Genomic DNA, 27,467 nt, shown 5'->3' on the forward strand with positions numbered 1-27,467 from the left:
ATAACACAGAAACTATATTAACTACCATACTATTTGTCCAATCGCTTTAGCGTGTTTCTAGATAGCTCTTATATCTTGAACTAACCCATTTCTATTAATCTGTCTATCACCTTGAGACTATTGCCTACTGGCAAATTTCTGGCATGTTCTTCTCCTTTGGCAGCTACATGATGTATCTTTGACTCTGCTTCCTCTCCTCTCTCTCTCTCTCTCTCTCTCTCTCTCTCTCTCTCCTTCTCCCTCTCTCTCTTCCACGCATCTTCCAGCCTGGCTATATTCTGCCTTGTCATAGACCAGAGCAGCTTTATTCATTAGCCAATAGAAGCAATACATATACAGAAGGACACCCCACATCAGTAGGTGAAGAAGGGACTGTGGTGGGCTATACTAGATTTGTGTAAGTGATAAAATCAAATTATGAATTTCTAAGAATTTTGATAGTTTGTTGAAAAATATGGACAGTATAAAAACTTAAGTAATACCATCTAATAAGTAAAGGTATCATACAAAAAACAAGGGTAACGCCCAGTTTTTATTCATGATAATTGCTTTATGATACTTTGCAATTACTCACGTTCTTTGTGCCATCTCTAGTAATAGTATGTATCTTTAAGGTAGAAATTCTACATAATGGTGTATGACAGCAAATCTTTAATCAGTTTCGAGTTCATTTATTTGATGGTAATGGTGGATGTGAATGTAATATTATTTATACAGAGCATGAATATCATGGAAGTTAGTAAATTCTATGTTAAAGTATGCTACTACTCAAACAATATAACCTCTACCTATTTGAATAAAAAGAACAAGTCCACACCATGACTATTTCTTTTCTTTGTTTTCCTTTCTTTTTTTTTTCTTTCTTTCTTTTTATTTTGAGGACTGTAGAATGTGGTGTTGGCAGAGGCTTTAACTCACTAGCAGTATATCATTGCACCAATAAAGTGCAGACATACTTCTTAAAAGATTTGAAGCGATTTGGAAACCTAAGTCATGGAGTGTGTGTGTATGCATACATATGAACATTCTTTGGTCAAAGAAATTGCATAAGCAAATAAATGAGAAATGAGACTTTTAAAATGAATTCAGGGACAGATAACACAACCATTTGTAGTTCAGACAGATAGAAGGAGATGAGAATGATTTTTGCAGACCAGTAATGGGATTTTAGCAAAGCTCTGGGTATCTGGGCAAATTAATGCACATGGGCCCACATCTGTCCTACTGGCACCACGATCCCTGAATTGGCTCACGGTAGCCCAGCTGCCTCTTTTTCTCTTCATTCTCTGATGAATGTTTGTATACCTCCTGCAGGTCTTTATGCCTTACTAATGAGCACCTAGTCCCAGAGTTGAGCAATTACTTGTAGTTTCCACCTTTCTAGCTCATCAGTATGTGTTCTTCATGCCTACCAATTCATGCAGAAATTTTAGATATTATGCTATATTGTTATTCTAGACTTCAAGAATGAAGCCCCAGGCTGTGCTGTGTTTCATTCAAAGCATGCAATTCACCTGTGTTAGCTCGCAGTTGCTTGAAATGGAGGGATGGAAGAGTGAAGAAACTCTTAGTATAGTCAGCTCTGCATAGCCAGCATGGAATCTTCAGACCTTCCTTCACAGAGAGAAGCAGCAGAGACTTTCTTTTGGAAGGGCCATTTGCAGAGAATGCAAAGCCAACTATCTTAATTTTTAAAAAATGAAAGCATGCTCATTAGAAAAGATGTATAGATCAAAGTAAGTGCATGAAAAGGTTTTCCCCGACTTATGACAGTGAAATGTGGACTAAAACAACTAGATGCTACTAAATCCTAATAGAATGGCCTAAATCCTGAAAACCGAGAACAGATTACGCTGGTTAAGAGTTAGAATACTGCCAAGTCAGCCATGGTAGCAACACAAATTGGAGCAGCCCCCTTTGGAAGTAAGGCAGCCTGTTACAGAGCAGAGCCTCCTCTTTGCATAAAATCCAGCAGAAGTGGTATTGTTTTGAATGATGCAGAATGTTATGTCTATCCAGAAACCTCCCCAGTGATGCTCACATCAGCTTCAATGACGTTTATCTTAATTGGGAAGCAAGCAAGGTACCCTTCCATAGGTGAATGGATAAATAAAATATGCTACATCCAGAACATGAAACGTTGCTTAGAGAAAATGAGATACGAGCTGTGAAAAACCATGAAGGAAACATGAATGAAAATAACCAAGCTAAAGAGGATGACCTATAAAGTGTAAAGGTCACACATTGCATCATTCTGACTATGACATTCTGAAAAGGCAAACTATGAAGAGAGTAACCAGATTAGTTTTCACAAGGGGATTTGAGAGGAAGAAAAGTCAGGGTTGCGAAGGAGTTTGAGGGTTGTCGATTTCTTTATGATTCTATAATGGTGAGTATACATCATTGCAATTTTGTACAAACCCATAGATATATGACAAGAGTGTTCTCTAGAATAAACTATAGCTTTTTGTGATAATGATATTTCAGAGTCTATTTCTCTGGCAACAAGTGTACCATGCATTTTATAAAATTTCGTGTGGGAGAGGATTGTTTTCTTTCTTCCCATTTTGAGATTTTTTTCCACTTATTTTGCTAAATTAAATTTGTTCTTGGATAATTTCACGCATCTATGTCATTCATTCTAATTACTTGTACTATAATCTCTCATCTCACTCTTGTCCCCAACAAGCTCCCCCCTTCAAACAAATCCATTTCCCACATTGTTACCTTTCTGACTTTGAAAACACAAGAATGTTTTCAATGTGAGGGAAAAGACTGGGACAGTGTCCTTTGTTCTGTTCAACTTTTTCAATAAAATTAGAATAACTCAGAAGACTAAAGTGTGTATACATTCTCTATGTACACACACACACACACACACACTTATGTGACATGGGAAAGACCTTGCCTTGGGCACAACTTGATCTAAATGTTAGATGACAGCACCAATAATAGTTTTCATGCTCTATAGGACTCTTCCTTTCTCTATTTTAAGACACTTAAGACCCATCACAGACCCAGATGTCTCTGACAGCTCCAGACTATATATTTTTTGCACTACAGATACCATAGTGTGAGAAATTTCTCTAATAGAAACCTTAAGGTTTGTTTATAGTAACCAATATTTAAGCACATTTTTAACTTGCTACTTACTATACAATTGACCAATAGCAACTCAATCATTCTCCATATCTTCTCTGTGAGAAGTAATCTTGGACCACTGTTGTTCTAGAAGTAACAGAACCAAGGTGGGGAAAAGTTAAATAGTGTCCAAAGTCACAAATCTAATAGGTAGCAGTATGGTGAGTTGAAACAAGATAGCTATTCCTTACGTGTGGACTAAGAGATACATAGTCTCCTACATGACCTACCACATCATATAATCCTCCAGTAGTCTTTTATATCTCACTGGCTATGATTGGTCCACTTGCCCCAAGCCCCAAAGCCATCCCAAGGCCACTAGTAACTCAGGCTTGAAGTAAGTGCTTCCCCCCTTTTATAATGTATAGACTGAAAATGAGGAAGGCCAGCCCTTCTGAAATCTGTTACTTAAGGACATAGAGTAGAAAGCTGCAGTATTCATCACAGAGAAATCAGAAGCCAATGGGCTTAGGGATTTTGGCCTGAGTAGGATAGAACTCCTCTTACCTTCCAACCCTTGACACAGCAAATTCCTGGAAGTTTTCAATGTTGGGGAGAGTTGCTTCCTTGGAGGAGCAGAAGAGGTGGACTCCTCTCTGAGCCTGTTGAGGTAAGAAACCACATTGTGTACTTAGGAATACATTTATCCATTTGTAGGAACTGGCTGACTTCTGATCAGTCTATGTGTTCTGCCCCTTTCTCAGAACTTTCAGGCAAAGCATTTGAGAAATCAGGTATTTGTGCTAAATTCTGAGGGATGTGTGGCAATAAAATACAAGGCCTCTATTAGAGATGAGAGAGGCACATCTTCATCAAATGTGACTCCCCTAGGGGATAGGAAATGACCCTGCTGTCTAGACCTCCCTACACTGTGGGCTAATGAATCCAAGCTTCAAAGCCTGCTGACAATTGTCCACGCTCAGAGAGAGACAGTGATGTAATCCTGATTAAGATGGTTAATAAGGAATTAACGAGAGGTTATCTCCTTGTCTTCAATCATTTCCTGGTGAGAAGAAGATTCTGGAGCAGAACTCATCAGAGCTGCTCTTTTGCAGCCACTGAAATTGCCATTTTGAAATTACTCCAAGTTGTGAAGTAGAAAACACATTTCAAGTCATTATTTTCTAATGTTATAAGGCTGTGTGGTATAAAAAAGTTTTATGTTTGAAATCCAATTCAATCAAACAAGCAATCACTGCTTGCTTTCTGTGTTGTGATAAGTAGAGTTCAAGGCGCATAGCTAAAAGAATCATCAGGAGATCTCCAATGTTATAATCACAGTGAAAGCTAAAAATCTCAGCCCCATCACGTACTATTTTTGTGATCTTGGGTAATCGAACTCTCAAATATTTAGACATTTATTTAGAGAACTGAGATAGAGATAATGTTAATCTGTTAAGATTACTTAATGGAGAGTAAAATAAGTATTCAGTAAAGGGTATTGTTCATAGAGAGCATCTTCAGAGTATGTGATTGCTGAGCTTCGATTGTCATTTAACCAAATATGAGAACTTTCTCCCTGGTAATTGGATAAAACATATGGATGGTGGTATGGTCAAGTTCTTCTGTTTGTAAAGTATGTATGATCTATGGAATGTTAATGGTGTGCACTGCAGATACTTCAGAGCGCTGAGAAAACAGAAATTACTACCAGTGTGTGTGTGATAATTTATCATACGGAGATTGCATTTTAATTCAGGAGGGTTTATTGATTATGTTTGATGAAACCATTACTACTGATATAGAAGAAACCACAGGAACCTTACCTTATTCTATACATAAATGTTGGTTCTGGATGGGCTGAAAACTAAATAAAAATAGCATTTTTTTGTAACAAATATAAAGGGATATTTTCACAACCAGACATAATAGGGCATTCTTCAGCTAGACAGAAATATCAGAAAATGGAAGAATTTGACTGCATAAAACATAGTATAAACACAGTAGAGTAAGCATTCCAGGTATTAGCAAATAAGAGGGGACATTCACACTAGAGAGATTGTTCATTATAATAGTAAGGCCATTGAATATGACTACTGCTCCTATTCTTCAGGTGATTTAAGAAAAAAAAAGTAAATGGTTTCAATAAGCATGAAAAGGTAATTCAAATAAGAAGAGAAAAAAGCCAATGGTTTTTGAAAGAATTCCTATCCATAAACAGGAAAATGCACACAAAAATAAAGACTGTGTTTTGAGTTATCAGATTTCCAACCCAGTATGGTACAACTAGTATTTTTTTGCATCATATTATGGTATATGTTTGAGGGGGGTGGGGGGAATAGTGGTTGGCCACTGTCAGATGTTCCCGCTAGGAGAGGAAGTTACTATTACATCTGAGTAAGTTACTTAGAAATATTGTTTAAAATTATAAATGTTGATACCTTACTGCAAGCAGTCCTACCCTGGGGAATTATTGCCTAGAGAAATAAAAGCACAAAAAGGTGTGATCTGATATATGCAAGAGTGTGTTTATTTCAGTTTTCTGAGAAGGAAAATGGAAATTAAGCTGGGAACTGTATCAACAAGGTAAGGCTTGAATACATTATGGCTCATACTCACTACTGAATATTAGGTGATGTTTAAAGAAAACGCATTAGGGATGGATGTTCATTTATTTGTTTCCCTTGCGTAAGTAGTTTTTCTTGACCCTATTGCTTTTGCCTGGCATTTCTTAGTTTCATAAACAGGTTTCCCTGAAGCTTTGTATCTTCCTCACATCCATAGTAAGAGAACTATAATCTAGCTGTGGAGTCTGAGCTCACTTCCTCTTCCTCCCAGCGTGGAGAACTCAACTATTGGGTTCACATTCTGTGCAGCGTGAAGTGTTTTTCCCAGAAATCATCAAGGATAGGTTTGTGACTCAGTAGGTAAGAGCACTGGCTGCCTGCTCTTTCAGAGAAGCCCCGCGTGATTCCAAGCAAACTCATGGCAGCTGACAATCATCTGTAATTCCATAGGGGATCCAACACCCTCTCTGGCCTTCAAAGATACTGCATGCACACAGTGCACTAAAATATAGGCAGGCAAAACACCCATACACAAAAAATTAAATAGATCTTAAGCCGGGCTATGGTGGCACACTCCTTTAATCCCAGCACTCAGGAGGTAGAGACAGGCAGATCTCTGTGAGTTCCAGGCCAACCTAGTCTCCAAAGTGAGTTCCAGGACAGCCAGTATTACAAAGAGAAACCCTGTCTTAAAACAAACAAACAAACAAACAAACAAATAAGCCAATTCTTAAAAGGAAAATATTGAGGAAACAAGAAGGACAGAATAGGGAAAGCACATCAATACCATCGAAGAGAAGAAGTCAGCTGCTGTTTTATTCTATCAGTTTATTTGATTCTTGATGAATTTCAAGGAAGTGGATATTCCTCTCAAGGATAGCCTTATAGCTTCAGGCCGCCTTACCTACAGTAGCCCTTATACATCATGTTTAGCGTGGCTGCATATTAGCATCTTAAAGCTGATGTAACGATGCTCTTCTAAGTCATGGAAGTCAGTTATTTCTGAGACTTTCTGAGGGTGTGCTTTGATGGGCAAAACAATCATTACAGTACCTGAATCAACTCATTCATGCTGCCATTTTTACAAGTAATTATTGAACACCTCAAAGGACTCCTGTGTTATTTTAGGAATAAAATAGTGAGTCAGAGGAGCCAAAGAATTCGTTGGAAGTTAGAATATAAACTTTCTATATTCTAACCAAGATGAGACATGTAAAATAGACAATGGAGAAATAAGCAAAAGGATATACAGAAGGAAATGATGAATCTACAAAGAAAAATAAAGCGAATAGGAAATGGGGAATATGTACACTTGGGTGTGTATGTATGCACACATACACTATAAATAAGGTGATAAAATAGGCAGGTCATAGAAGGACAATATAGACAAATGATATTTCTGCTAGACCCTATGGTGTTGTAGGGGGCCACTTGTTTGTTCCTGGCTGCTCAATCCCGAAACAACCATACAGAAACTGTATTAACTAAATCACTCCTTGGCCTGTTAGCTCTAGCTTCTTATTGGCTAGCTCTTACACCTTAATTTAACCCATTTCTATTAATCTGTGTATTGCCACATTGCTATGAATTACTGGCAGGGTTCTGTCCTGCGTCTGTCTCCAGAGGTGTCATATGGCTTCTCTCTGACTTTGCCTTCCTTCTTCCAGCATTCAGTTTAGTTTTCTCTGCCTACCTCTATTCTGCCCTGTGCAGGCCCAAGACAGTTTCTTTATTAAACAATGATATTCACAGCATACAGAGGGTAATCCCACATCACTATGGAAAGGAGGATATAAATTCATGGAGCTTTCCAGGAATGAGAGCTTCAGACAGTGACAGAGTTAGTGCCTCATGCCAAGCCAGGAACTTACTGGTGCACATATTCCAGTATAGCATGAGAAGTACAGTTCATGGACACATCCAAAGAGAAGGAATACCTGGACCCTACATCACCGAGGCCATAGATCATTGGAAATCCTCTGATAACTATGCAATTTTGTATTTTTCTGTTCTTAAAACAATGCAAATTTTTGAACATGACAAAAATGGGACTGTCTTCCTTAGCATTAACTAGCAATTTGACAAAGTCTAGAGTCACCTGAAAAGTTTTGATTGAGTAACCATCTTTATCAGACTGGTCTGTGAACACGTCTATGAGAGATTGTCTTGATTGTCTTAATTGATGCAGAAGCCCCCAGCCTACTGTAGGCAGTGCCATCCCTAGGAAGGCAATTCTGTGTTTTGTAAGAAATCTAGCTAAACATGAACAAGTCAGAAACAACAGTCTTCCATTGTTCCTGCCTCAAGGTTCCTGCCTTATGTTCCTTCCCTGACTTCATTCAATGGTGGATTTTGACCTGGAAGTGTAAGACAAACAAACTCTTTCCTCCCATGCTACTGTTGGCTGCAGTGTTTTATCAAAGAATGAAAAAAATCTGGAACAAGACCTTACACGTTTAAAGACATACCTGTCATGATGTTGCAGTAGAGGGGAAGAAAGAGTGAAAGCAGGAATCCAATGTTTAATAGGTTATTTTCAGAGCTTCAAGAACAGGTAAGAGAATGGCAGCTGTGGAGGCAGCAAGCAGTGGTCCATTTGTGATGTTCTGAAGATGGAGATGCTCAAAATTGCTGATGGTTCAAATGCCGATGATAGAAGAGTGGCCCTTCTCCTTGGCAGAGCCTCTAAAGAATAGTAGAAAAAGACAAGATCTCCTGAGTAAATTGGAAGCATGGGGACCTTGGGGGAGGGTTGAAGGGGGGAGGGAAGAGGCAGGGTGGGGAACAGAGAAAAATGTAGAGCTCAATAAAAATCAGTTAAAAAGATTGCAGTCACACACACGAAATGGTAACAATGAACATCAGTAAATAACAGTCTCGTGTTTATATACTTTTGCCATATCACAGGTTACCTGATATGTCTCAAACAAATGTAGAATTTTTAATATAGTAATAAGTCAATCACATCTCTTGGCTTTAGGAATGAAAACACTGTGACAAAGAAAAACTCTAAACTTTCAATTAAAATTAAATGAGAAAATTAATGCCATATAATACTGATGATTTTAGATTAAACTGTTAAATTAAATGCAGAACTTAATGTACCTTTTTAAAAAAGAATAGTTCTTTCAGACTTAGGCCAGCTGGCCTTGGTGAGATCCCAATAGAACATCCCCATTGTCTTAGTGTGTGGGTGCACCCCTCTAGGTCTGAAAAAGCATGGGATAAATCCGGACTAGCTGAACATAGCAGACAATGAGGAATACTGAGAATTCAAGAACAATTGCAGTGGGTTTTTGATCCTACTGCACGTACTGGCTTTGTGGGAGCCTAGGCAGTTTGAATGCTCACCTTACGAGACCTGGATAGAGGTGGGCAGTCCTTGGGCTTCCCACAGGTCAGGGAACCCTGATTGCTCTTCGAGCAGATGAGGGGGGGGGACTTGATCGGGGGAGGGGGAGGGAAATGGGAAGCGGTTGTGGGGACGAGGCAGAAATCCTTAATAAATAAATAAATTAAAAAAATAAATAAATAAAAAAAGAAAAAAAAATAAAAAAGAATAGTTATGTATCTCTCCAGTCTACTTCTGTCTTCTGAAGTCCTTAATCAGGAAGTGTTTGGAATTTTCACACCAGGCTTCAGAGTGAGCTAAGAAGACTGGCTGCTAGAGGTGTCTTGCTCCAAGTTGATGTTGTTTAGCCATCTCCACTCACAGATCCTTTATCTACTCCTTTTCCCAGCAATGCCAGACACTCCCTTGCAGTCTTTTCTCCAGGGCTGGGTGAATAAGAAAGTTGAGTTGTCCCCCTCACTCCTGTAAACAAGCCCCCCTTCCCAACTGCTCTGACTCAGAATGACCTTGAGTTTTACTAGGCTTTGACCAATGTTTACTTGACTTCTGGCACACAGACATGGTAGCATGATATAGAATGTAACCCTCTATTCCTACCATTGAAAACTGTAAGAGGAACACCCTTATTTATTTTTTTGGATATGAGAGGTCACTCTGTCTTTTGTCGGGGTTCCATCTTCACTGCTTGTAGCTTCCATGCTGTAACTCTGAAATGAAGATCATCTGAGGGTAATTCATCTCGGCCTCCTTTCTACGAACCTGCCTATATTATTTTTAAAGGGTACTTAATGCTTAGAAGCAACCCCACTTCTAATTCTAAATATTCTTAATCATATTTTGCTTGTGATATTAACCAGGGTGAAGTACTGGTGTGCTTTCTATGCTGGGAGAGAGCAATGGTTTGAACCCAGCCCTCTAAGTTCTGTCCCTCAACATACAATCTCCATTTTGCACAGCCTATTTCATCCACATTTCACTAACCCAGCACGTGAAACAGAAGGGAACAGCCAAATGAAATGGTGATGGACACTGAAGTTTAGGAGGGTATCCTGAGATGCCCATAGTTCAGAGGACTGGCTCATGGTTAGGGTGGTGTTGCTCTATTGTGGGCCAGGAACTAATAAGACTACTGACAACCACACAAAGGTAACAGGAAAAAAAAAACCTTTATTCCCCAATCTAGAACAGAGTTTCTTTAAAACTAAGGCTTTCCTAAGGTCGGCAAGATGGTACAGTGGGTCATGGTACATGTTGTGCAAGTCTAGAGACCTGGGTTCAATCCCTAGAACTCATAAAACGTAGAAATCGAAAGGACCATTTCCTCAATATTGTTCTCTGACGTCCATATGCCTTGTTGGTACATGTGTCCACATACAGCATACAGCCCCTCTTGATCTCTTGCTTTCTCACCCTCTAATTACTAAAACTAAAAACATCACCTTGTCAAAACCAAGTTTGACAAGGCTCTGATTGAGGTGTTATTCTTGAGGTGTTAGGTGGTTTTCTTATCACTCTCCCAGATAAGATATCAGTAGAGGATGCAATCTCCCTGCAGACCCAGGAAGGAGCTGTGTACCCAGGAAGCAGAACACATTAGATGACAAGGGACAGAGTTAAGCCTTCTTTGTACTAAAAGTCTGGAGCTATTTCTTAACCCCATCCAAAGTAACACGACCGACCAGTGACAGAACATCACAGTCACAACCGACCAGTGACAGAACATCACAGTCACGGCGAGATCCCAACCCTATCAAAGAACTGCTGCTCATTGCAGCAGAAGCCTCAGAAGGTGCCAGGCAACAGGAGGCAGGATCCTTTCATTCCAGTCACTTGCTGCAGGAGACAAGACTGGCTGGTTGCTCTGGGGTGCATGGCTGCCCTGTCTGCTTCATTTCCGGTGGGCCCTCTGTGCCCAACGAGAGAGCACGCTTTGCTTGTGATGTTGGTAATGAACTGCCGCTGGGAACAAATTAATGAGTGTGTCAGAAACGGCAGTGGAACGGCATCGCGATTTTTAAACACCACGGTAAAAAATGCCAGAACAATTCTGACACAAAGGCACAGGAACTCTGAAGAAGCAAGCGCCTCTGCTAATGAGAGAAGAATTTAAAATAACACCATTCCGCCCTGACCAGCATTGCCAAGAGAATTCCTGAGCCTACAGATTGTTCTTTTAAATTTTCACAGTTGAGTCATAGAGAAACATAGGTCGTTCTGTTTCGTTTTTTATATTTGTAAACGTATACAATATGAAATAAATATAAGTTAAATGAAGGCATATGCGGTGGATCGGTATAAACTATACAAAATACAACTGATGTTGACTGTGTAGATGTAAAATCACGTTTGCTTCTTAATAAGACCTCCCTCCATTTTTTGGCCATGATCAGTTTCCATCAATTTTGATTAATCTTATTTTTTAGCACTTTGGGTTTTGAACTTGGGAACAGAACTTAAAATTTAATGGAGGAAATGATAGCATAAATTAAAGAGACTCATGATGTTAAAGTTTATGCCTGGGGTAGAAAAGAAACCCCCTTTTCTTTAAAAGAAACAGTGAGATGAAGCAAGCATTGGAGAATATGACCCAAAACATGTATCAGGATATGTCTATATATGTGGGGAAATGACCGTGGCTTCAGCACAGAGTTTCCACAGAGACCTAGCTTCCCACAGAAGCTATTGGCTGCTCTACGGAGGCTAGGGAATAAAGAAAAAAGTCTAAGTCGTGGAATAAAGAAAGGATCTAAGTCGTACGATTGCAAGCTTTCTCCATATAGTTCAACTAGAGTCTCCTTTCTTTCATCCACTTCACTTACTATGGATCCACATACATTTTGCATTCTGTTAAAATGCATCATAAGCTGAAGATAGAAAACCGTAATAGTAGATTGAGCATGGATTTTAGAACTAGTAACACTTAGTTTCATACATTAACTCCAGTCTTTATTAGTTATTATATTTGCAGCCCCTGTAACTAGTTGAAGCCTTGGTTTCTATCAAAGGCAGAGTAATAACAGAGCCTGCTTGCTTGGTTGCCATGAAGACTATAGGCAGTGAATCAGAAATGCCTTGCAATTAACTAATATTCACAAAAGAGCATGATTTATTAGAACAGATTTGAGGTGGTAACTAGTTGGAGATTTAAGTGATTTGTTTCTTCCTCTGACAACTCCAGAACACGAAGTCTCCTTCCTCCACAAGTTTTGATGTCAAGGCTAACAGAAGGTAATTTTGCCTTGAGTCAGAGACTGTTTTGGCTAATCACAATCTCCAAACGTTAAGCAGCTTTTCAGAATGAACAGAGCATGTGCAGAAGTACTGCTGTTTGTCACAAGTGACCAATTTGAACATAGAACAATTGTAGGAAATGGTTTACCAAGACTTCAAGCAGCAGTTTCACGGTTCTTTTTACCACACTATTTTCACTTATAGATTATTCTTTAGTAGTTTTTTTTTTAATTTTTAATGTTGTAGTTTGTGGCTATCCATCTACAACAGTATACAAAGGAGAAATCACACTGACTCGATCAGGGTTGGGTGCCAAATCCAAATCAATTTAGGAGCAGAGTGGCTGTGCGAATTCCCAGCCTGGTGTGCCTGTCTCTGACTTTGGGAGTTGTGTTTTTGGTAATGGTCACAGTGATATCTTCTGCTCCTTGGCCTTTATCTCTCTAGCCATATTACAGGTTTGTTTTGTGACATCTTTCTTATCAGCAGGTTAACTTCCTAGTTATTTGGCTTTTTTCTTCTCTTCTGAAGGGATTCAGTGTGGCATAGTTTAGTGAATGCCTCAGTAGTCAATGCAGCGACTATAAATAAGAAATGAAGCAATCATTTTGAAAGATATATTAGTTTTCCCAATACCTTAAGTTTGCTCAATAGCTTTTTATGGAGATTACAGACGAAAATCTAATCTCACATCTGTGAATTTCCCCACTGAGTTTATTTCTGAAACAATACTTTATTATTGCTTTTGCCATATTCATTACCACATGTAAAAAGTATTTGTAAATAAAATATTTAAAAAATACCTGAATATAATTGTGGGGACAAAGATGTCTTATGGGTAAAGACTTTTAAATTCTCATATTTTTATTTTTTAAATTCATGTTCTTTTATTTTATAGGTATGAATGTTTTGTCTGTACATATATCTGTGTATCTTGTGCATTGCAGAGTTTAGAAGAGGTGTCAGTTTCCCTGAGACTAGAGTCACTGATGGTTGCGATGTGCCATATGGGTGCTAGGATTTAAGCTCAGGCCTCCTGGAAGAGCAGCCCACTATTAACTACTGAGCAATCTTCCCAGCCTGAACTCTGATATTTTAATGCATATAGTGGTATTATTCTTCAGATGGACTCCAAAATAAGGAATTCACTTTTGTGTGAAAACATTTGGAAAGCTTATAAATTTTGGCAGTAGTTTGTGTCCATTTGTTTATCATTTCATTTATCTTCACAGTTGGTATAGGGCACAGTACCATTTTTTCAATGAAAATACTCTTTGGAAGTTGTATCCTAGTAACTGTATAACACCGTGTGATAGCACCTGTGTTATAGAAAAATATTCATGGGAAAGCAATTAAGTTTAGTGATTTTAGGTGTGTCCTTTGCTTTAGTGAAATTACAATGTGCAGTTTGGGTTAGTTTACAGACGGAGAAGAATCTGAGTAGGAATTTAAGAGATGACAATGAGTATGTCGAGAGTATAAGTTTTAGGAAAGCACGTATGAGTTGTAAAATAAATAGACAGCCTTTCCTGTAGAAAAAATGAAAAGAAAAAAGAGGTGATAATTAAAAAATTCCAAGTTTCTCAAAGCACAAAAGCACAGAATAGTCAAAGGAAAGGCATTCTTTGTGGGCTCAGCACCTACTGCAGTAATGACTTCTCCCCATTACCTTAAAGGAATATTGGTCAGGCTGAATGAGAGTTTGGTAAGGAGAGAGAGAGAGAGAGAGAGAGAGAGAGAGAGAGAGAGAGAGAGAGAAAGAGAGAGAGAAAGAGAGAGCGAGCAGGCAGGTTTAAAATACATTAGCTTCTTTATCTCCTAATGGAAAGACTAAAATTTGACTTAAACTCCAAGCAAAATCACATTAGCTGAGTTCAGCGGAATTCCTGAAAGACTGTTATCAGCCATCCCTAATCACTTCTTGGTTGGTCACCAGGCCTGGTTTTCACACGTCAGCCTATGTGGCTAGAGTCCTAATCGAAGTTATGTGATCATTAGCTTGTCTGTTTTTGTGTCGTATCCCTCTACACAAAGAGCTGTCTACTTTAATTTGTTTAGAAATTGTGCTCACAATTACAGTGTTTAAGAGGACATTTTCTGGTGTGACAAAATGAAGGCCTGCTTGATTTTTGTTTAAGAACTTGGAATGTGACTGCAATAGCTTCAGAATGTTTCTCTCCACGGCAGGTGTTGAGTGGGTAGCATCTGAGTGTTTACTTTGAATGACTAATTCTATACACAGTCGCCCTTTTTTTCCGGTAATACTGTCAGCATCACTAATTCTCTGTTCGAACATCCGCTTTCAGAAGGCTGAGAAAAATGCTGATCATTTGCCTTTATACCAACATGCAAACATATTCAGGTAATGTGGGCTCATGAATAACTGAATATATCTATAATCATGGATTGACTTATTTTGCAAAATCGTGATTAAATTTTGAGCTTACAGAAATGAAAATACTTAACATTGAATGGATTCGAGGATGAAAAGCTGAATGTGCATTTTCAAAGTTGAACTGCCAAAATATAATTTGTAGAACCCTAGAGTTTCAATCAAAAGGTAATGCTGTGATGTAGACTGAAAATCAAAAAATTATAGGTGAGTATATTTGAATTTATAGTTTTTCTAGTTCTTTCCTTATAGTGGCAAAATATATGTGAAGCCTAGAGTCATATAACCAAGTTAAGTCCACGACTGAGTTTGAAGGCTTATTTCTCCATCTGCAGACTTCTCCTCAAATGCTTACTCTCTCCCAGACTGCCATTATAGCCACAGAGATATTCAGCACCTCACCCCTATACCCTACTCTTTCATAGCTTTCCAATGTTGATATTAATAGGAGTTTTAATAATTTAACTCTAGGTTAATGGGTTAGATCTCTGTGAGAGAGGGCCGGAGAATTCTATAAAACAATCCATTGTTTTGTCTTGCTTGGGAGGAAAAGGGAACTGAACTCCAAAACTTCCTATAATCTTCTGCAAGGGGTGATATCTATCCAGTCAGAGAGCCTGTTCAGGCCTCTCTTTCCTTTGCAATTTTTTCTGTACCTTCTCCCTGTCTATCTGCCAAACCAGACAATCTGCTCCTCTTTCTTGTGTAGTATTGTTCCAAGACTCCTCTTAATATCTGCCTATCTGTATTCTAAATTAGCATATGCTAATTTGTGTTTTGGAGTGTCACAGAGCCCTTTGAACCATCATCATGCCAGGGACAAACTTAGGATTTGATTCATTTCTATCTCTACTGTCAGATGATGGGAAACTAGAAAATGAATTAAAAGACAATGATGTATATGCATTCCATCATCTTCTCTCTTCTACCTTCACTCCATAGTTTCAGATGGTGGTGCTCAGAAGATTCGGAAGAAAGCAGGGGAAAAGAATGATTTAAAATGCTGACAGCTTGGAGGCTTCTCAAGTCAAAAAAATTCTCTCTCTCTCTCTCTCTCTCTCTCTCTCTCTCTCTCTTTCTCTCCCTCCCCTCCTCCCTCCCTCCCTCTCTCTTTTCCTTCCTCGCTTTTGTCAGTTAAGGAGAATGTGATCATTCATGACAAACTGCATAACTATAATGTATCAGCTATGAACTGTGGATCAGAGTGTGACATAGATTCCAGAAATCTGCATCACATCTATCTATGCTTTAGTTTGGACGAGCAGCACTAAGCCTTGATCCTTTACCATTTGATGAGAACTCAGAAGCACTACCTCTCTAAATGACGTCATGCACTCATCCTCCCTGATTGTTGGAGGGATCAAAGGCAGCAACTGGAAAAGCCTAGAGATGAAGAACAAACTTTATTCACCTCTAGTTTTCTACTTTCTCATCTGCATCATACCACTCACTCACTGAAATTAGCAGGCTCTACCAATTATATTTGCACATTGCCTTAAGGCTGCTCGGCATGTTTCCCTAGTACACAGAGATCCACAAAAGGCCAGCTGCTTTTCTGTAAATAGAAAGTAAATGTGTAATCATTTGCCGAGGCAACTAGGTCCGATAGTGAGAATAGATGGGTCCAGGACACTGAATCATGTTTCCATTGAATGCATCAGTTGACCAAGGACTTTCTTCAATATTTAGGTACGAGAAAAGCAAATTTAAATTTCCCAGTAGTTGTTCAGGAATATAATGAGAGTAAATGAAATGGCAGGAAGCAAAATAAAATTTCTAACGCAAATTTGGCAAAATTAGTATTTGTGTTCTTCTTCAAGGGCTCATGTCTACTCCAAAGGTGTTTAAAAACAGTGTAGATAGAAAATAGAAAGTGTAAGCTGGAGAAATAATTTGAATTAATAAATTTGTGTTTAAGCTCAGTAGCCATAAATGATGGGGAGACACTTATTTGTAAATTCTGAAAGCACTTTGGACCAGTAAAGCCTATTTTTATTGATTACTTCCATAGAACTCCAGGGTGGAAATGTAGAAATCACAAACTACTCTAATAAAAATATGAACTAGAATAATCATTCATCTTCTTCCTGCCTTTTGTCATTGTCTTTGGGACACTAAGTCTTTGCTGCAAATTAGGAAAGCTACTTAACTAAAGGTAAGTATTTTACTTTTTCTTTGAAAATGGTTTATTTAATTTAGTAGATTTGGTTAAAATTTCCAAAATCCTGCATAAGGAGGTGACTCAGTGGCTCTTAGTTTGCAAGCATGAGGAAAGAATTTGGACTCCCAGACCCCAAATAAATCTTCAGTGGGTGTGGCAACCTTTAAGTAATTCCATTGCTTAGAAGACAGAGTTAGGGAACCCCCAGAACAAGGCGATTTTTCTGACTGGTTATATAGGTGAACTCTGAGTTCAATGGAGATAACCAGCACCAACGAATAAAGGAAAGAACATTCAAAGAACATCCAGTTGTCATCCTTGGGGCTGCACACGCACTGTGCACACATTGGCTTCATACAGGTAAGCACATATATACAAGTGTCTATACACCACATAGAGATCTGCAAAAGGAAAAAGTTTCAAAGACCAATAAAGCACGGAAATCATAGTTTTTAGATGCAATCTATTTATACTTGTATTCTTCCTTTTTTCAGAGTTACTCTAAAGCAAGAAGGGAAACCAAGACGGCAACAAGGAAAATTCTGCAGTGGGAGGGCGATAGAAATGTTGAAAGAGAAATGATAGAAAAGGTGTCGAAGGTTCTGGATGGTGACCAGGCATAAGTCATCTCCTCTTCTTTGCCCTAAAATCACAATGCTGTCATTCCCAGAGGCAAATGGTGTGTGAAATCACTGACAGAAATTTGTATTCTTTTTTCTTGTATTCTTTTCCTATAATCATATAAATGATGTATACTAAATAACTCTCTGCTTGAATAATTTTAAAGGTTATTATGTTATTTTTTCATGTATCAGTTGAAATAGATCTACAAAGTTTTAAAATATCTTTAAATGGCGATGTACTGTTTAATTGTATATTTTCTCATAGTATTTTTTTCCTGAGTTTTCTGCATGAGTACTGTATATAAAATTGCTATGCTTTCCAACTTCTTCCACAACTCCACCCCCTCCCAAATTCAAGACCTTTTCTTCTCTTTTTATTATTGCTGTATGCAGAGGCCATTTACTGTTGTTCCTATCTATGTGTGTTTTTTGCTGACCATTGGATTACCTACTGTGTGTGTGTGTGTCTGGGGGAAGGGGGTAGTTCCTTTGCACATAGTTTAACAAATCCTTCCTGGCAGATCCTTAGTTTGCTTATAATTACTTGCATGTCTGTGTGGTGTGATACAGCTGCCTACCTGTCCATGTACTATGTGTGTATCCCTATGTCCATAGGGACTAGAGGTTGGTGGTGGGTATATCTCTCTCTCTCATTCACTACCTCGTTACCTTGTATATTAAGTTTTTCAGGTGGCAAGACAAGCTAGCCAGCTTGTTCTGGTGATCTCTTGTCTCTAATCCCGCATGCTGAGATTACAGATGAATTGCCAAGTCTGGCCTGCCCTTACATGGGTGCTGGAGATCAAAATTTTGGTCCACCTGCTTGTGCCCACTGAGATTCCCCTCAGGTTCTGCTTAGAATAATTTGCAGTTACAGATAATATCCATGGAATAACACTGGGTACCCATCTTTTCACACGTGTATGCCTAAAGATAAAACTCCTAGAAGGTGAGCTGCCATTTCTTGTAGATTTCTAATATCAGTGCAATTTTTAAATTGTTCCAATTTTTACTTTTACTGACAATGAAAAAAATGACTTTTTCCAAAACACAAATTAACATATTTACAAATTCTTAGATCTCTCCGTATCTTCCAAAGCCACTGTTAAACTTTAATTTCCATTCTGTAGGTCAAGTTGCCATTTTAAAATATGTGGAACTTTGTAATAAAACTTCTGTCTTAAGCTTTGTTCACCTTTTCTCTTGGATTGCCTTAAGTTTTTTTTTTTTTTTTTTTTTTTTTTTTGTGACAAGAACTCATTGTACAGGCCAGATTGGTCTCAAACATCATACTTTGCCTCTCTGTGCCATGAGTACATTGCTTTTGTTTATAAAAACAGGCTTGTAGAGACTCTCTGTATTTGAGAAAATTAATTTTCCATAATTGGCCACAAATTTAATGAAGCTGTTTTAGTTTTTGAGTTATTTATTTTTTGTGGAATGCCACACTTCCATAGATGAAGTCAACTATATACAGATAATACCGTCATTCCGAATGATCCAGAAAGTCCTAAGAAGCCCTGCTGCTCTCCTTCCAGTCTCAATCCTTCATTCCCCACCACAATGCTTTCTTTATAGTAACTGCCTTTGCTTGTTTTACTCATTTACCACCAATGCAAGCCTAGCTTTGAACTTTGAACACTCCTACAAATAGGATCATCTAGTTTTACTCTTGGTTTGACCTCCAACTGTCATTCAGCATCAGATGTATGGGGCTAATCCTTCTTGATACAGCCATTGAGTGCTTTCAGGACTTTGTGATTGACTTCCTGTCAATCTGCACCACAGTTTGTCATGAATTTTCTTGTCTACTGTTGTTGGTATTACAAGATTTTTATTTACTTTTGGTTTCAGAAATAGCAATTTTGATCACCTCAAGGTTACACAAAAAGTGTTTTAGTTACATTTTCTTTATATTTTCTATAATAAACACATTTTTAACAATTTTTCAATTTGTTTTAAAGTTAAGTGTGTAGTTTAATGTACATCTATTAAAATTGTGTATATAATTTATACGTATTATTTCATATGTTGTTTTATATGTGTGATTTTTCTACAAGTCAATTACATGATTCTGCTATGTTCCTGAATAAGCCTCTGTTTTCTTGTCTCTAAATTGATATCTCTTCATGCTTAATTGTTATTTGTATATGTATATTCCTGGATTTCTCCTGTGTTCTGTTATTACGAGTCACACTGTTTAAATTACCATGATTGGCTCTATAGTAGACTTTTAAGTTTGTCTTAGCTCTCCATGCTATTGTTTTCCTCATAGTATTCAAGGTTATTGTTGCTTGCTTAGTTTTCTATATGAAATCTCGAGAGAATTTATGCAGTTCTGAATATTCTATCACTTGTTTTTGTTTTGTTTTGTTTTTAATTTGCATCAGTTACAGCTACAGCTAAGCCAGGGGTGCTTGGTATCTTCACAGTGATAAGAAATTCTTTTTGCTTTCTATTTTCTTTATTACACTTATAGACTGTGTGTATTTTTGTTAAACTTATCTGTAAAACATTTTCATATTTGCTATTTTATAGGCTGTCAGTGATTGTATTCTGTCTTCCAATGATATAAGTGTACGGAGGACACTGATTTCTGCATGTTACTTTTGCATCAAGATATTTTTTTAACTTGCAGACTGATTGTGGTAGGTACTAAGTTATTTTAAGTTATCCATGTTAACATCTTCACATGAATATTTTATTTCTTATTTTCTCACGATATTTTTCTACATTTTAATTATTAGTTTGTATTTCTAGAGCAGTAATATGTAAAAATGGTAATAAAAAGTATTCTGTTTCTATTCCTGACATTAATGCAAAAGTTTTTAAATGATTCCTTAATAAACTTAGTGCTGACTTTGAGTTATCATCATTTGTATTCTAGAACGCTAATTTATTTCTACTTTACAGTAACTCTTCTTAATAAGGAGCAATTTTGATTTATACATGCCAATCGATACCTTTCTGTGATAGTAAATACTCATTTTGTTTTTAATATGATAGCTATATTGATAATTTCACAGATATTAGTATCTTGAATTGATGAATGATTTTTCATTTTGTGGCAGTGTCTAGTGCATTTCTCTGTTTTACAAACTAATAATTTTGTTGTGAGTTTTGTACCATTTCTCAAGATAAGATTGATTTGGGTCTCAGCATTAAAGACTTTCATTGTACTATTATAATAATTCCAAAGAAAGAAATAATTTTTAATAGTTTCTTTCTCTATACATCAGGAAAAGGCAAAACTACAAACATTAGAATTATCTGGTCTCTAAAATGTAACCAGGTCCTCTGGAGTCGCCTGTGCCTGGTGTTTTTGAGCTGCACTTCTTAAGAACATGTCTTTCTCTATGCAGAAGGAGGGAATCTAATTTGTTTAGAGTCCCTAAGTCTTTTGGAACAGGTTCTGGGCAAATTTTTCTCACCATGGTCACTGAAAATCAATTAACTATGCACTAATCATAGTCTGGAAGCATTGTTGACAGTTATTTGGGTACTTTACATTTCCCTGATTGAGAATTTATAGATTCAGAGATATTAATAAAAACCCTGTAAATTCAAAACATGTGCTATAGAATTGCTAAAACAAGCACAGGAAAGCGTCTTGACTGCAAATGTGCTGCTGCCTTCCAACTGGGGAAACTGGCAGGAAGACTTGAGTGACAGGAAAAGACAGAGGAGGTTTTCAAAGACTGTAGTGAGCCTTTAAGATGCTTTGTAAGTCACAAATATCGTCTCCCGCCTGAGAAAGGAGCTTGGCCAAGACCACTCTCCTTAGAACCTGCACTTCTAAAATTCAGTCTCTCACGCTTGGGATCACACGTTTTTGTATTTTCTCTACAAAGCGTTGGTCCATTCTTCAAAATACAGAAAACTCAAGCTCCGTTGCCAAGGTGACTTCTGCTTAGTATCTCAGATTATGGTTCATAAGCACAGTGTTTATCTTTTGTGCTGCTCAGAATGTGCTGTGCTCTGCAGGCCTGGGACAGAGAGTTCATTAGGCAACAGGAAAGGAAAAGAAGAAAGCAGAGAGGAAATAAATCATTTTTAATCACTTTCTATGTCTACAGCAGGGCAGTAAAGCAACTTATAGTATGTCATTTAACTTTACCACTTTAGGTTCACAGGGAACTAACAGGTTCAGTGAAGCTAAAAGCATTTTTTAAAGGTGCATCATTAGTGGATAACTGAGTGGCAATGTGGACTTTCTATTTTTCTGTAACTTGAATGAGAAAATGAAGAGCTGAAAACAAAGGGGGAAGTCTGTTGGTCGTCTAATACATCAGCAATCCCCCCCTCCCAAACTGACATAAGAAGTACCACAGGCAGCACAAGCCAATGTCACCAAAAATTTCCATCTTAGCCTAATAGTTTAATTCTTATTTTCATCGAGACTAATTTTACAACAGGGCCAAAATTGCCATTGTTATTGGTTTCTATTTTAAACATTTCATGAATATTTAAAAAGAAATAAAATTAGAACTTTGCTTTTGGTAACTTTCTGGTTATTAGGCTTTTCCAGGTTGACAGTGGGTGAATTTCTAGAATAAAGGCCAGTATTTTAGTCTGAGCCATGTGTCAACCCACAACGTGTAAGAAATCAGTAGGACCCTCAAACCTTCTCTTTGGACAGACAGGCTCCACAGCCATCTTGAAGTTACACGGGAAAACTCAGATCAGGACCACAGTAAGCAGTACACGAATTGCTGGACTCAAGATGACATTTTAGCCTTCTCTCTTGTTCACAGAAAACCCTCGGGAATTTTATTAGGCCCCGACTGTATTGCACAAGTGCGAGAGTGTATTTCTAAGAGCTTCTTGTGGAAGATCCTCCTGGCCCTTTGAGATGATATTGTAAGTTTTCAAAGCAAAATCCAGGCTTAGGGAACATTGCATACCCATCCATCTTTTTGGTACTAACTACATAGTAAAAGACCCAGGAAGTCCTGGAATCAGTGTACTTCCTTAGCTGTGTTTAGCTGAGCACAAAAAAAAAAAAAAAATCCTATTTGAAAAGTGGTTGTTATTGCTCATGAAATTCCATCCGTTTCTCATGATACTGAATATTCCCCATATATGTTTGCTATTCCCTAGTCAGGGGCTGCCAAATTACAGCCATGAACCAAATGGCGCAAAGATTCTTTTGTATACTCCAGATACATTAGTCAGAGTAGTCAGAGTTCTTTAAGGAGCAGAATTGAGAAAGTGTGTGTGTGTGTGTGTGTGTGTGTGTGTGTGTGCACAGATTCAGAGAATCTGGTAGTTGTTCAGTCTGCAAAGCTGGTTTTCTCAACCCTTCCAATTGGTCACTACAGTCCTAGAAGATCCTTGGGAGCTGCTGATCTCCAGTCTATATTGGGATCCTAAAGAGGTTAATTCTAGCACAGGTGAAGGAATGCCTCAGGAGTAGTGTGGATGAACTTGTCAGTAGAGTTGGGGGAAAAAGGCAAAAAGGAAAAGCTTCCTTTTCCCCTGTCCTTTTCCATGGGCTAGCACAGCACTTATACCACAGGTTTAGTGTGAATCTTCCCACATCAATCTTATTAAGAAAATCCCTTGAAGGTGTGTCCTGCAGCTTGGGTTTTTAAATTGAATCCTGATGTAGTCCACATGGCAATTATGATCGCTTATCACACCAGAGAGAAAAGAAAAGAAGTAAAGATAAGGATAGGAATATAAACAGTGAGTATTTTAATTCTAAATGTGATTAGAAATCCCTAAAATACAGAGTTGGCCAACATTGTTCATCAGAACAGAAATATTAATATAGTTTAAATAAATGAAATCTATTAATTTTTAAAATTAGGCTAAGAAGTTACTGTTTTGCTTAGGGTTGCTTTTACAGTGATAAAAACATCATGACCCAAAGAAACTTGGGAAGGAAAGGGTTTATTTCACTCACAGTTCCCATCAAAGGCAGTGAGGTCAGGAACTCAGACAGGAGTTGAAGCAGAGACCATGAAGAAAGTGCTGCTTACTGACCTGTTCCCCATAGTTCAGTGTGCTTTCTTATAGAACCCAGGGCTATCAGCCCAGGGGTGAGCACACCCACAGTGGGCTGTGCCCTCCCCCATCAATTACTAATTAAGAAAATACCCTCGAGCAGGATCTTGTGGAGGCATTTTCTCTATTAAGTTTCCCTCTTTATAACTAACTCTAGCCTGTGTCACATGGACATAAAACCATGCAGAACAGTGAGTTTGATGCTTATATTTCATTTTAAATATTACTCCTTTATGTGAGTATGAATGTTTAAAATCTTGCTTTATCTTGAAATATATAATACATTATCTTAGTTATGGACTTTTATATCTATAACTTGGAGAGCAAAGGGTTTATTTAATCTTAAAACTTTCAGGTCACATCCCATCACTGAGGAAAGTCAGGGCAGGAACCTGGGGACAGCAACTGAAGCAGAGGATTCAGAGGAACTTTGCTTACTGACTTGTTCTCAAAGGCTTGATCAGCCTGCTTTCTTATTCCATCTGGAATCAACTGTCCAGGAGAAGCACTTCTCACAGTGATCCAGGCCCAACCTAATTAACCATTAATTAAAAAAAAATGCAATTACGATGGGCCTACTAGAAATCTGATGGAGATGTTTTCTCAGTTGAGGTTTCTCTTTCTAGATGATTCCAGTTTATGTCAGGTTGACAAAACACTGACCAAGGCGTATGTATTATTGGATATGCCTATTTAATCATATAAATGGACATGGAATATATATTTCCTAAACACTATATGTATTGATCGAGGAAACCCCCTTTCCCTATACTCCTCCAATTCCACACTCTTGTAACCACCAGTCTACTTGCTATTTTTGTAAATGAATTCAACTTCTTAGATTCTTGATGTGAATGAGGCCATATAATATTTCTCTTTCACTTTGAATAATGTCCTTGAGATTCATTTATTTTCTCAAAAGGGACAGATTGCCTTGTATGTAATTTTAAGGCTGAATACTATTCCATCCTGTGTTGTCATATATAACATTTCAATCCTTCTTCTCTGCATTACCCCTCCCTTTCCCTCTTCTCTTCCCTTCCCTTCCCTTTTCTGTAATACTAAAGACAAAATCCAAGGCCTAATGCATGCTAGTCAAAGAACCTACCACTGATCTTTATCTACGGTTCTATGTATCATTTCTTATTATTTACAGAACTTTTTTCTATATATATATATATATATTGATGTTTGTTCAGGTTAATGAGATGAACGGGAGTGTAGACATCTATTTGGCAAATTGATTTCAAGTTTTGGGATATGCTAATTATCCTGACTTTCCTTTTCCACAATAGGTATGTGAACCAAACCCTCACATTAAACTTGGAAATACATATAAATACATATGTATTTATAAAATGTTATTTTCATATATTTAAATATATGAAATAATGGACTCCAGAGTTTGTGTGAGTATATGTGTGTGAATGCTTTTATTTGGTTACAATTTGGTGTATTTTCTATTGCTCTTTTGTTTTTGGGTGCTGTTTTATGTGGTTTCCTAGTTTATGGATGTTTTGCTGTTGTATTGTGTTTCAGTTTGTTTTCTTGAGAAAGAATTTGATGATGGTTGAGAAGGGAGGAGGACATGATCTGGACAAATTTGTGAGAGGGTAAGAATATGATCAAAATATATTTAAATTTAAAATTTGTCTTAAATAATAAAAATTACTAAAGATATTAGAAAATTAAGGAAGATTTTAAAGGTTTAAGTCTTGAAATTTGAATTCTGTATAGATAGTATTGCAATTAATTAAATAATGTGCACTTAATAGACTCAAAAATAATTTTACATCTTATAACAACTGAAGAATTTCTATTATTGGTGGATAATTTATCTCCTATAGTCCCTCACATATAAAATAAACAGTCTCCCTCTTAATAAAGTGTGGGCAGTTGTTGAATACTTAGTTTCTTTACAAATCAGTCCTGAATTGAATTGAGCATCTAGAAAGTCTCTGTCCAGCATGCATGACTCTCTGGATTTCTTCAGTTTCCCAGGGTGTCTGATGACTGTTCAGATTTGGTGGTGCTTCAGTAAGGGTAAACTGGGTATCAGTGTGATTGACACAGAACACATATATGTTGGTTAGATCCTATTGGTATGCATGTTTTAAACTTCCATTGATTTTTGAGGAATATCTCATCATGTGTTCTTGAACCCATTTATCTTCTTGTCCCCTTGAGTCTGCCGTCTACCCTTGCCAACCTCCCCTGCAAAACACAATCAAATTTAAAAGAAAGAAACAAAACAAAACAAAAAGCTAAAGAATCAAAACAAGCAAATAAAACACACACACACACACACACACACACAGAGAGAGAGAGAGAGAGACAGAGAGAGAGAGAGAGAGAGAGAGAGAGAGAGAGAGAGAGAGCAATCTTGTCCTGGGACCTGTAGTGTAGTCTGCTGAGTGACACAGCTCACCCTTTAGTCCATTCACCTTTGCTTGCAAGTGTTCATTGCTGTGAGTTTGGCTCAAGGCTTCTGACTTCTTCTACACGACTAATAATGGGCCCTCACTGGGGCTCCTCTGGACACCCAATGTCAAGAAGATTCTGCTGTTTAGGATCTGTAGTTTCATCCCCTTCACCTGTGCCAGCAGTTCACAGAGGAGGTGAATTACAGTGATATATTAATGGTGCTTTAATAAATAAAGCTTGCCTGAAGATCAGAGTGCAACGCTAGCCACACTAGTCAGTCATATAGACCAGGCAGTGGTGGCACACACCTTTAATCACAGTAGCCACACCAGTTAGCCATAGAGGCCTGGCAGTGGTGGTGCACGCCTTTAATACCAGCATAAGAGAGGAATACAAGGCAGGATGAGACAGGAACTCACTTTCTTTTCAGTCTGAAGATTTCATAGAGGTAAGAGCTAGCTCTCTGGTGTCTTGGCTGCTTTGCTTTTCTGATCGTTTAGTTTGAACCACAGTATCTGTATCTGCATTTTTATTTTTCATGCTACAGGGGATGCTGGGGTAGGCCAACTCAGGGCCCTGGTTCTAGGCCTGGGTGGTTCGCTGTGTTGGTCAGGCTGCCAGGTTTCCCTCAGCATCACTACGCAGACAAGCTCTCTAGCTCTGCTTCAGCTAGCTCACCCAATGCAGGCTGCAGCAAGCAGTGGCGCCAGTTGTCCTGTTCTCAGGTCCTCAGATTTGGGCCACACTCACACCACCAAGGCCAGCTCTACTATTTCGCTCAGGCCAGGTTTAGGACCGTCTCTCCTGACTGCTGTAGAGGGAATATGAGGGGGTGTGGTAGGTCACACCTGCTCTCATGACTTCAGGGCTAGCTCCCTTACACACCTGACAACAGGGTCAGCTCTAATGAGCTGTCCAGGCAGCATGCCGGGCTGCTTTCTTGGGTGCTGCAGCTAGTGAGGGGCAAGACCAGTTCTCTCAGTCTCATGATCTCCAGGCCAGCTCTTTCTACTTCCTCCTGCCACAAATAGCAAAGGACAGAAGGGGGGTGCCTTTACCTTACCCATGCCACTGCATGGCAGTCAAGGAAGAGCAGGGTAAGCCCCGCTCCTCCCATACTCTCAGGGTTGGCATGCCTGTGTCCCTGACCAGAGTCAGTTCTAGTGTGCTGGCCAGGTAAGGGGCATAAGTTGTGATAAAGGATGGGGCCCTCTTTTCTGAGTGTAGTGACCAGCTCTTCCCTGAGAGGTAGGACCAACCCTCCTGCTGTAGGACCCAGTGAGGGACAGGGCCTGTTATCTCATTGCCTCTGGAGGGCAGGGCAGGATCAGCGCAGCATGACTCCCAATGACTCCCTATGCAAACAAAGCACACAGACATCATCACAGCACCTGAGCTGCAGTAGGACCATTAACCCATTCGTGTGGCCTGGATATCACAACAGTCTCAGGTGGCAGCAAAGCCCATTTGTATTGGCATAGTCTCAAAGGCAGCATGGTCCTGGGAGACCGACATGGCACTGGGTGGTGGCACAGACCCCTGGTATTGGTATGATTTTTTATTGTTTCAGGAGCTATTGACATCAGCACAGACCCTCACTGCAGCAGGGTCACAGACCCAGACATGG

At 38.5% G+C, this 27,467-nt stretch overlaps 1 long non-coding RNA gene across 1 annotated transcript in view; it reads right to left on the bottom strand.

Annotated features, from left to right (window-relative positions):
- LOC121460468 overlaps positions 1-27,467 on the bottom strand; it is a 366,412-nt gene that overhangs the window by 58,830 nt on the left and 280,115 nt on the right. Inside the window, exons 3-6 of the long non-coding RNA XR_005976056.1 lie at positions 8,117-8,333; positions 3,649-3,743; positions 3,154-3,228; positions 1,515-1,683 (exon numbers count right to left, since the gene is read on the bottom strand). This is a non-coding gene — a long non-coding RNA (uncharacterized LOC121460468). The remainder of the gene's footprint in view (positions 1-1,514; positions 1,684-3,153; positions 3,229-3,648; positions 3,744-8,116; positions 8,334-27,467) is intronic.

The sequence above is a fragment of the Microtus oregoni genome, unplaced genomic scaffold (assembly GCF_018167655.1).
Source record: "Microtus oregoni isolate MIOR12 unplaced genomic scaffold, Mior012 000020F_ref0000438, whole genome shotgun sequence".
Taxonomy (NCBI): Eukaryota; Metazoa; Chordata; class Mammalia; order Rodentia; family Cricetidae; genus Microtus; species Microtus oregoni.